Genomic DNA, 10,827 nt, shown 5'->3' on the forward strand with positions numbered 1-10,827 from the left:
TTTATAGGTTTTTTAACAATTTCTACGTGAAACAAGACAACAAGTAACCATGTATGTTTTAGATTGGAAGTCATTAACTTAGAATGTATACATGGTCTATTCCAATGGTTTTCAAACTTTATAGTGCATCAGTATTACGAGGAAAACTCATCAAAAGAGAGATTGCTGAACCTCACTTCCAAAGTTTCTGAGGTAGGACTCAAAAAACTGAATTTCTAGCAAGTTGCCAGGTGTTGTTGATGCTGGAGACTGTAATTTAATAACTATTGATCTAGCCTTTCAGGAGTGCCTAGAGAAAAGAAAGCACTATTTTCATTAATCCAAATCTTGTTCAAACAAACACACACACACATACATATGCATGTATTTTTACCATTATATATAATATGTGTGTATATATATATTCATACATATATACACACAAATATGTATATATCATTGTATGTGTATGTTATAATTTATAAGATAATATGTAAGATATGATGCATATCTTGTAAATAAGATATGTGTAATAAATAATAATGTTACAATATCCATTGAATAACCAGTTAATAAACTGAAAAACAACAGTTTATTATACGCAGAGCACTAATGCAAATGCATAAGTACTTATTTTAATCTTCACAACAGCTCAATAAGTTAACTATTATTACCCCTATTTTACATAAGTAAGTTGAGTCTCAGAAAGGTTAAGTTACCTGGCCAACAAGAGTGGTGACAGTGAAATTTGTACCCAGAGAAAATGGAAGATCACTGAGCAGTGAGTGAAAGTCACACTGACTTCCTCCCAGGACAAATCTGGAATTACAACTAAATTATGGAGAAATCACCTGGAACAAACGAGAAAGGAGCCTTATAACCTCGGACAGAGAAGAATCAGCATTAGCACAATCTAACTGATAAGGAGTACAGGAGAGACTCAAGAAGGCATGACAGGCACCTATTGGCGGCAGGACCAGAAGGATAATGAAAAGTCCAGTTGGATCTCCCTGAAAAAATGGGGTCTATACCAAAAGTGCGGATCTCCAGCCTACAGCACCAGAACCCAAAAAGTACACAGAAAACAGCAACCTACGAAAGGCAGCAGGATTGCTTTCTGCCAGAGACAGGCAGCTGGAGATGCAAAGAGCCATTTAAAGGGCCAAAGCATAAATTTTTATTTGCAGCCACTTACCCCGGTCTCCAGCAAAGGCAGGGGCAGAGTGGCCTAGAGATGCCTCACCAGAGACTGGGGAAGGGGGCTTTGGGGTGAGAACTAAGAGAGTAACCAGTGGGATCTCAGTGCTGACTCATCCCCCATGCAGCAGGAACCATCTTGCTCAGTCAGATCACACCCACTGAGCAGCAGCAGCAGCATCAGAGGACCCAATAGTCCTGCCCCCAGTTGGGATTCCACCCTGCCCTGGCTGTCTAAGCTGGCCTGCTGACTGCAGAGTGGAAGCCACAGATAGCAGATCCCTGGCTAAAGTGGGCACAGAGTGGTCTGGAGCCATCTGAGGAAAGACTGGGGATGGAGGTTTTGGGGAGAGAACAGAAAGAGTAGCTGGTGGGGTCCTGGTGCTGACTACTCCCCCACATGGCAGCACACATCTTACTCAGGCAGGCCACTCCCAAGGTGGCAGAAGTGTGAGGGGGCCCAATAACCCTGCCACCCAGAGGGACTTCGTCCTGCCCTGAGCTGTCTAAGCCTGCCTGCTGATTGCAGAGTGACTAGATTAACAGCTGAAGGAGAGAGCCACAGACAATAGATTCCTGGAAGTTTCAAACAGACTGCCTAAGGTCAGACAGGGACAATATCTGACATCATCAGAGGCAGATCCAGTAAGTAAAAACAGTGGTCCCCTACCATAGAAGTTCCCACCACAAAGTCATGAAATCAAGACACATAAATTTAAGAAGCAGAAGCAAAAAAGCAGAGTCTCACAAATAATGGTAGAACAAAGAAATACCCACACCTTGAAGAAAAAGGAAGAATCCCCAGAAAGAGAACTAAATGAAACAGAGGCAAGTAATCTGTCAGATATTGAGTTCCAAACAATAGCTCTAAGGAAGCTCGATGAGCTCAGTGAGCTCAGAAATTACAAAAAGACTACAGAGAAACCAGAAGGTTTCTCTGCAAACTATATCAGCATGAAAAAGGACATAGAAACTATCAATAAGACACAAGAGGAAATGAAGAATACAATTTCTGAATTGAAGAACACAGTAGAAGGAATCAAAAGCAAGCTAGATAAAGCAAAGGATCAAATCAGCAAGCTGAAGGACAAGGTTAAAAAAAGCTCCCAGAAAGAGCAAGAAATGGAAAAAAGACTCAGAAAGAATGGATAGGTGTTGAAGGAAATGCAGGACAACCTGAGGCACAATAATATCCATATAATAGGGATACCAGAAGGAGAAGAAGAGGAGCAAGGGATAGAGAACCTGTTTGAAAAAGTAATGATGGAAAATTTCCCCAATTTGAGGAGAGAAAAATTCACACAAGTACAGGAAGCACAGAGGGTCCCATTCAAGAGAACCCCAATGAGATTCGCTCCAAGACACATCACCATTAAAATGGCAAATATCAAAGACAAATAGAATCCTAAAGGCAGTAAGGGAGAAACAGGTAGTAACATATAAGGTAGCCCCAGTGTGGCTAGCAGCTGACTTTTCAACATAAACACTACAAGTCAGAAGGGAATGGCAAGAAATATTCCAAGTAATAAAAAGCAAAGGTGTGAAACCTAGACTGCTCTATCCAGCAAGGCTCTCAATTAAAATGGAAGGCAAATAAGGAGTTTCCCAGACAAAAGATGGCTAAAAGAATACATCTCCACCAAACCAGTACTGTAAAATATGCTAAAGGGATTGCTTTAAGAGGAAGGAAAAGAATATGAATACCCAGTTCCTTTCACAGTTGCCAATATTTGATATTACCAATATTTTTAATATGTATTAATATGATTGTGACAATGATATGTTATTTTAATTGTTCCTTTTTTTATTTGTTGAAACTAAATCTGTTTTTGTATGTTTCTTGCCTATTTTTATTATTTTTAAAAGCTTTAAATAACTTTTTGGTATTCTTTATCCATTTATTGATTTAAGGTTTGTAGAATTTTTTTTCCCTAAAAAAACAAAAAGTGAAAAAAAACACAAAAACTATTAACCCTTTTTTATATGTGTGGCAAATACTTTCCCATTTATTACTTGTCCTTTCACTTTTTTATATGTATATCACTATATAGTATTAAATGTTTAATATAGTCATATTGTCAATATTTTACTTTATATCTTCTGGGTTTGAATATTTCACTTTATGGGAAGAAAAATATTATTTTGTATTTTCTCCTAAAACTACTTAGAGTCTACATATTGATTTTTAACTCACCTGAATATTTCTTGTATAATGTGTGAAATAGGGCTCCATATTTGTTTTACTTCAAGTAATAGTGATCCATGAATCTTATTTTTTGAATAAGCCTTATATTCCCCATTGATTTAAAATATCAATTTTATCATATATTCTATGTTAGATATATACATTTGTTTCTAGAATACTCATTTCATTGATCTACTTGATTATTTCTGTGCTGGTGTCTTGTTTTAATTGTTGACACTTTATAATGATTTTAAATTTTTTAATATTTTATAATTGACTTTAACATTTAAAAAAGATAAATGAAACCAATCTGCATTTAAAAATTAATAAAGACAAGAAAGAAAGAGGAAAGAAAGAAAGAAAGAGGAAAGAAAGAAAGAAAGAAAGAAAGAAAGAAAGAAAGAAAGAAAGAAAAGAAAGAAAAGAAAGGAAGGAAGGAAGGAAGGAAGGAAGGAAGGAAGGAAGGAAGGAAGGAAGGAAGGAAGGAAGGAAGGAAGAAAGAGAAAGAAAGAAAGAAAGAAAGAAAGAAAGAAAGAAAGAAAGAAAGAAAGAAAGAAAGAAAGAAAGAAAGAAAGAAAGAAAGAAAGAAAGAAAGAAAGAAAGAAAGGAAGAAAGAAAGGAAGAAAGAAAGAAAGAAAGAAAGGAAGGAAGAAAGAAAGAAAAAGAAAAATGGAACTCCTACCTTCTACAAAACATGGATGGAACTGAAGAATATTATGCTAAGTGAAATAAGGCATTCAGTGAAAGACTAATACAATATGATCTCACCAATAAGTGGAATCTATTCAACAAAATAAACTAAAGAACAAAAATACACCACAAGCATGGAAACATGGAGCAGACTGAAAGTGACCAGAGGGGATAGGAAAAGAGGACGATGGTGGAAAGAAGGCGTAGGGACTAGACAAAGAACATGTATGAATGATCCATGGACATCGACAACAGAATGGGAATTGACTGTGGGAGCTGGGGTGGGGGGTGGGATGGGTGGAGGAGGGCAAAGGGCAAAACATTGAGACTACTATAATAGAATAAACGTGATTTAAAAATTAGAAAAATAAATATCAAAAATAAAAATAAATAAATAAAAGACTCCAGCCACTTAATAAACCTTTGTATACACAAAGAAAAAAATAAAATCTGAACCCATTTGGAACTCCAAAGCTCAAGTTCTCAATATTACTTTTTCCTCTGAACTAACAAATGGGTTTCCTGCCCTAGCACCATTCCACAAGCTCTGCAACTGTTTATACTCTAAAGTGCCAACAACTGGAGCCATGGAGTTAATGTTTAGAGACTAATTATTGGGAAAGGCACTAAAGGACTTGTGTCTTTTCACCAGAAATTAACCCCTGATCCTACGAAGATGAAAGAAGTCAAGAAGAAACAAATTGAAGACATCAATAAAAGATCCAGGTACTTCTTATTGCAGTACATTCATTTCCTCCCTCAGTTCCAGTGGCACCATTTGAAAACAATACGGAAAATGACTACACTGCCTTTTGGGACAATCTGTTAGCATCCTTTTATTTGGTAAACTGTTATTAAAACTTTTGTTAAGGAAGTTCTTACATTTAAGGAGATGGAAGTAAAGACAATAATTTCTTAGTGGTTCAGAAAGTGTGCTGGTGAAAAAGAAATGACGTAGGAAGAAAGTATGAAATGAAACTGGCCCAGTCAGAAAGCTAATGAAATTTCAAAAACACAGAGACCGAGAAAAATTAAGACAAGCTTCTCTTTAAAAGCAAGGAACAAAATGCCGTATTTCTTTTTAAAGTTGATTATATATTCAGTTTACAGATTTTTTTAGTTTTACTTAAGTTTTAAAGAAGGAAAAGGTGAACACATTAAAATAGTGAATGGACAGAGCAGGGTCTCCCATTAAAATAAATACACTTGCTTCACTGTTCCGAAAACCCTAGCAAGCTCTAGACTATTAAGTGAATTTTGTCATTCTTTTGAAAGGAGACATTTCCAGCACACTTTTAGAAGTTAGATTAAATTGTCATCTACTTCATTAAGCTTGGCATTTTAAAATTAAAAGAATATATACTAAGCCCTGGAGGTGACTCAGCTAGTTGGAGCATCACCTTGTGCACCAAAAGTTGCAAGTTTAATTCCCCCTCAGGGCACATACCTAGGCTGTGTGAAAAGGAAACAACTGATTGATGTTTCTCTCTCAACACTGATGTCTCTCTCCCTCTCTCTCTCTCTCTCTTCCCCACTCCCTCCCCTACCTCTCTCTCTAAAATCAGTAAACATATCCTCAGGTGAGGATTTAAAAAAAAAAAGAATGTATGCTAAAAACACTTGCAAAAACTACACATCTTAGACGTCCTTGGTGGTGTGTTCATGGCAAAGTATATTTCTTTTTTGTTTGATATTTGAGGCTATTAGAAATTTTAACCAAAATGGGACTACTACCTCAGTCTGCATGGATATCATTTTGCTGCTTGGGTGAGGATGTCAGCATAGTTGGTATTAATCTTGTATGTATGTGTATTTGAGGCTTAGAAACTTGATACCTAATTGGCACTACCATCCATGCATTGCTAAGGATTAAACCTTAAATTCATTATTGATGTTTTTTCTCACACTCTATTTTTAATTGACAAATCCTGTCAGCTCTACCTTCAAAGTACAATTCAGATCCAACCCATTCTCTATATCTTTATTATTTCCACCTTAGTTCACGAATCTTTTATTTAGGCTACTCAATAAGCCTTCTTCTTCCTTCTGCAGAATACTCTGCATAGAATGGTCAAAGTGATCCTTTTAAACTAAGCTGTAAGTCAGATAGTGTTACTCCACTGCTCAAACCTTCACATGGCTGCCTACCTCATTTGGCACAAAATCCAAACTCATTTCCACAACCTGCAAAGCACTAGTAGATCTGAACTACACTTAATCTCTCAGACGTAATTCTTACCTCTCATTAATTTTTTTTGTATCTATGACTACCAAAATGCTGCCCAGAAACCACGTACCAGTCCTTGCTTCATTCATTTTCCTTCTCTCATACACATTATGGCATAAGTTCACCTCTGTCTTCAGTGCTCCAAAAATCCTCAGCTGTTGACCTTGCCCCCTACTGTACTGAAGAACAGAAGAAATTAGATGAAAGTTTCACATGCTCTAACTTCTATATTTACCCACCTGCTATCATACATGCCCATTTATTGTCCGACTCATGGGTGCACAATCCAGGCTTCTCTTTTTTCATTGTGTTTTATTGATTATGCTATTATAGTTGTCCCTATTTTCTGCCCTCCTCCACCCAGCGCCCTGCACTCCCTCAGGAAATCCCCACACCATTGTCTATGTCCATGGGTCATGCCTATGTATTCTTTGGCTACTCTGTTTCTTACATTATACTTTACATCCCCATGGCTATTCTGTAAGTACCAATTGTGCTTAATCCTTTCACTGTTTTTGCCCATTTTGCATCCCCCATCCCATCAAAATGTCCTCTGTATGTCTGATTCTGTTTTCATTCTGCTTGTCACTTTATTTTGTTTTTTAGATTCGGTTGCTGATAGATATGTATTTGTTGCCATTTTTTGTTCATATTGTTGATGTTCTTCTTTTTTTTTTTACATTTTTTCAGATTTCTTTAATGTTGGACATAATAGCAGAAGTTGGAGTTGTCCTATCTGGCTTCTGCATTCAGTCAGTTGGGTACCACACATGACATACTCTCTGGAAAATTCCTGTATACACTTATGAGAGAATGACAGTGAAAAAGACAAATAACATCTTGGTGTTATTCTAAAATTGTTTTGACTTTTCAAATATTATAGCTTCAGGATTCCTTTGCACTGAAATTTACCAAAAACTTCAAAGAATTTGTTTATACAGGTTATATCTATCAATATTATTGTTTGACAAATTAAAACTTTAACATTTACTTAATGGTTTATTTTAAAATAACAAAATAGACTTATTAACACAAATAACAATAAAGAAGACCCTTTAACATTTCATATAATTATGGTTTGGTGGTGATGTACTTCTTTAGCTTTTTCTTGTCTGGGAAACTCCTTATATGTCTTTTGATTCTAAATGATAGCTTTACTAGGTAGAGTAATCTTGGTTGTAAGTCCTTGCTTTTCACCACTTTGAATATTTCTTGCCAATTCCTTCTAGCCTGCAAGTTTCTTCTGAGAAATAACCTAACAGTCTTCTGAGGGCTCCCTTATAGGTAACTAACTGCTTTCTCTTGCTACTTTTAAGATTCTCTCTTTGCATTTTTTATTCTTTCCTTAACTTTTTAAAGTTTAATTTTATTTTTTTAATTGCTGTTCAAGTACAGTTGTCTCCATTTCCCTGCCACTACTTTCCCTTGCCCCATCCACCCCACCTCCCACCCTCAATCCTACCCCACTTTGGCTTTTAAAATGCCAACGATTCTCTTTGTCTTTAATCTTTGGCATTTTAATTATGAGGTGTCTTTGTGTGGGTCTCTTTGGGTACATCTTGTTTGGGACTCTACACTTCCTGGACTTATATGTCTATTTCCTTCACCGTTAAGAAAGTTTTCTGTCACTATTTTTTTAAATAAGTTTCCAGTTTCTTGCTTTCTCTCTTTTCCTTCTGGCACCGCCATAATACAAATGTTGGTATGCTTGAAGTTGTCCCAGAGGCTCCTTACACTATCATCATTTTTTTGAATTTTTTTTTCTTCTTGCTGTTCTGATTGTTTTATTCTTTCTTATATTCCACATTGCTAATTTGATTCTGGGCTTTATCCACTCTACAGTTGAGTCCCTGTAATTTTTTTTATATTTTAATTAATGTATTCTTCATTTCTGACTGTTTCTTTTGTATGGTTTCCCTACTCTTTTTTATGCTGTCAAGTTGTCACTAAGTTCACTGAGCATCCTTTTAACGAGTGTTTTGAACTCTGCCAGGCTTCTTTTTAAAGTCAACTTTTCTACTTGTACACTAGTCCCCTCCCTCTCACCTACATCAATTCCCTCCTCTCATTCTTTTATCATCAAATTTTCCCTCTCTCCTGGATTATTTTTATTAACATACAAATATATTATAATTTCTAAATTAAAAAAAAAAACTTCTTAAAAAAAACCTCTCTTAACTGCCTCTTATACCTACCACCCCTCTGCAGCTAACTTCTTCTAAGGAGGTATCTATACTCCCTCTCCTCCCACTCACTCTTGATCCCACTGCAACTCCTCAATGTGAATCTAAAGCCAATGGTCAGTTTTCAAATTGTATTTTATGTGAACCTTCAATATCTTTTGGCACAGTTCATCTCTTCCTCCTTGACATACTTTCTTCACATGGCCACCAGAATGCCTCACAATTCAAATTTTGATCCTGCCCAGTGCCTTCTTTCCTCTGCCCCCTAATCCTTAATCCTACCCCTGAATTCAGCTTCTCTAACCTCCTCATGTTCCCTCAATCACTCTCGCTAGCCACACAAGTTGACTCCTTTGCTATTTCTCAAACATATCAGTTTAGAAGGCCTTCTCCTTGCTCTTCACTCTATATAGATGGCTCTTTCCTCAGCTCCTTCATATTTTTGTTCAAGTATCACATATATAATGACAACTTCCCTGATAATCTTATTTAGAATTGCAACATCTACTACCTTCAAATTTCCCCTACTCATTTATTTTTCTCCATGACATTTATCAATGTCCAAAAAACTCAAAAATTTACTTTTCAGTTTAAATTTCCCCTTGATCTGAATATGTTTATCTTGTCATTCCAGAGTCACTTGATACCTTTGATTCCAGACATCTGGCATACAAAAGCATTTAGTAATTCATTGTCAAATTAATGAAGCTACAAACCTAGACTCCTAGCATATGAGTTAGGACAACTATCATTGTCAAAGACCATTCATTAAAAAATTGAGGACCCCAAATTATGAGCTAAATACTCAATAACTAAGTTCCCAACTGATTGCTCAGAGCTGCTTTAGTCAACATACAAAACAATTTCCTTAACTATGTTGGGAAATACCTATTATTCTTGAAAAGAGATGACACTTAAATCATTAAGTGAGTTAAGACTAGGTACCTTAATGGGTAGGGAAAATTACACCTTGACACAAGAGATGATATAGCTACTGGCCTTTGAATTTTGTCATCTTCAGAAGCAGTTTGCTCTTAAAAATCTTCCAAATAAATATCATTTTACAGAAGCCCAACTCATAAATAATGATAAGACAACACAAGCAGCAGAACAATTTCATGTTAATCTAATGACTTCAAGGCATGCAAGGCTAAACTCTTCTCTATAAATCTACTTCAGAGTAGGGGTCAAAATTATTAAACAAATGTTAAACTGGGGTTCCTGGGCCTTGAGTATGCCATGACTCCAGAGGATTGGGATTTGTAATAAAAATACTATGCAGCAGAAAGAAAAAAGAAAACTACTACACTTCACAAGAGCATGGATGAAACTAGAGAGCATTATGATAAGTGAAATAAGCCAGGGGGAAAAAGACAAATACCATATGATCTCACCTGTAAGTAGAACCTAACCACCAAAATGAATAAGAAAGGAAAATATGACCAGCGACATTGAAAGAAAAAAGAAACCAACAGAGTCAAGAAGGAAGGAGGGAGGGGTGGGCAGGGAAAGGGAATGGAAAGGTCAAGTCAAGGAACATATGTCAAGGACTCATGGACAAAGCCAAAGTGGGGAAGGATTTAGGGAGGGAGGAGAGGGAGGGGGACAGGAGAAAGTAGTGATGAGAAGGTGGAGACAAATATATTTGAACAAAAAATAAAAATTAAAAAAAGAAAAATACTAAATATAGAGACATGTATAAACACTCTAAAAGATACTTTATGCAAATACCTTTTTGTCTGAAATCAAAACTTCAGGCTAACTTCCTACTTTTAAATAAAAAAAAATCTTTAGAAAGACATTCCGAGTTATTTATTTATTTATATTTTTAGTTACAGCATCTCCCAGTTATTTCATTGCTGGCTTTAAATAACTTGATAATGAAAACACTCCCAATACATGTAACCACCTAGAAATGACAGTAAGATATAACAAAATTGTCTTTTACAATATAAAAAGTAAAATCCTCTCGGGATGAAGTATGAAGACATTACTTTAATGAAGATATCATGTTAATAAGTGTTTTGTTTAAAATCCTCATTATAAAGACTTGGTCTCAGAAATTTTCTTAGAAAACCAAGTTTAGCAAGTTCTGGGAACTTGGGTGTTAGTGTGGTGAGACAGCCCTACCACCCAAACAAATGCCCTTTTGGAGTCTGAGTTCAAGCTGAGTGACTTGGCCATAAGATGTCAACACACTGCCATAGGCAGAAGGGGATAAGAGCTATGTTGACTGACCTTTAATTTCAAATTTAACTATATGGAACACTTGTACCAAAGAAATTTTTTCTAAACATAAATTAACTAGCTCTTCACCAAACCTATTCTGTTCTCCTTTGGCATACAACTATACCACATTACCCAGG

Source organism: Pteronotus mesoamericanus, unplaced genomic scaffold (assembly GCF_021234165.1).
Source record: "Pteronotus mesoamericanus isolate MK-2021 breed Mesoamerican mustached bat unplaced genomic scaffold, CSHL_Meso_final contig_94, whole genome shotgun sequence".
NCBI lineage: Eukaryota > Metazoa > Chordata > Mammalia > Chiroptera > Mormoopidae > Pteronotus > Pteronotus mesoamericanus.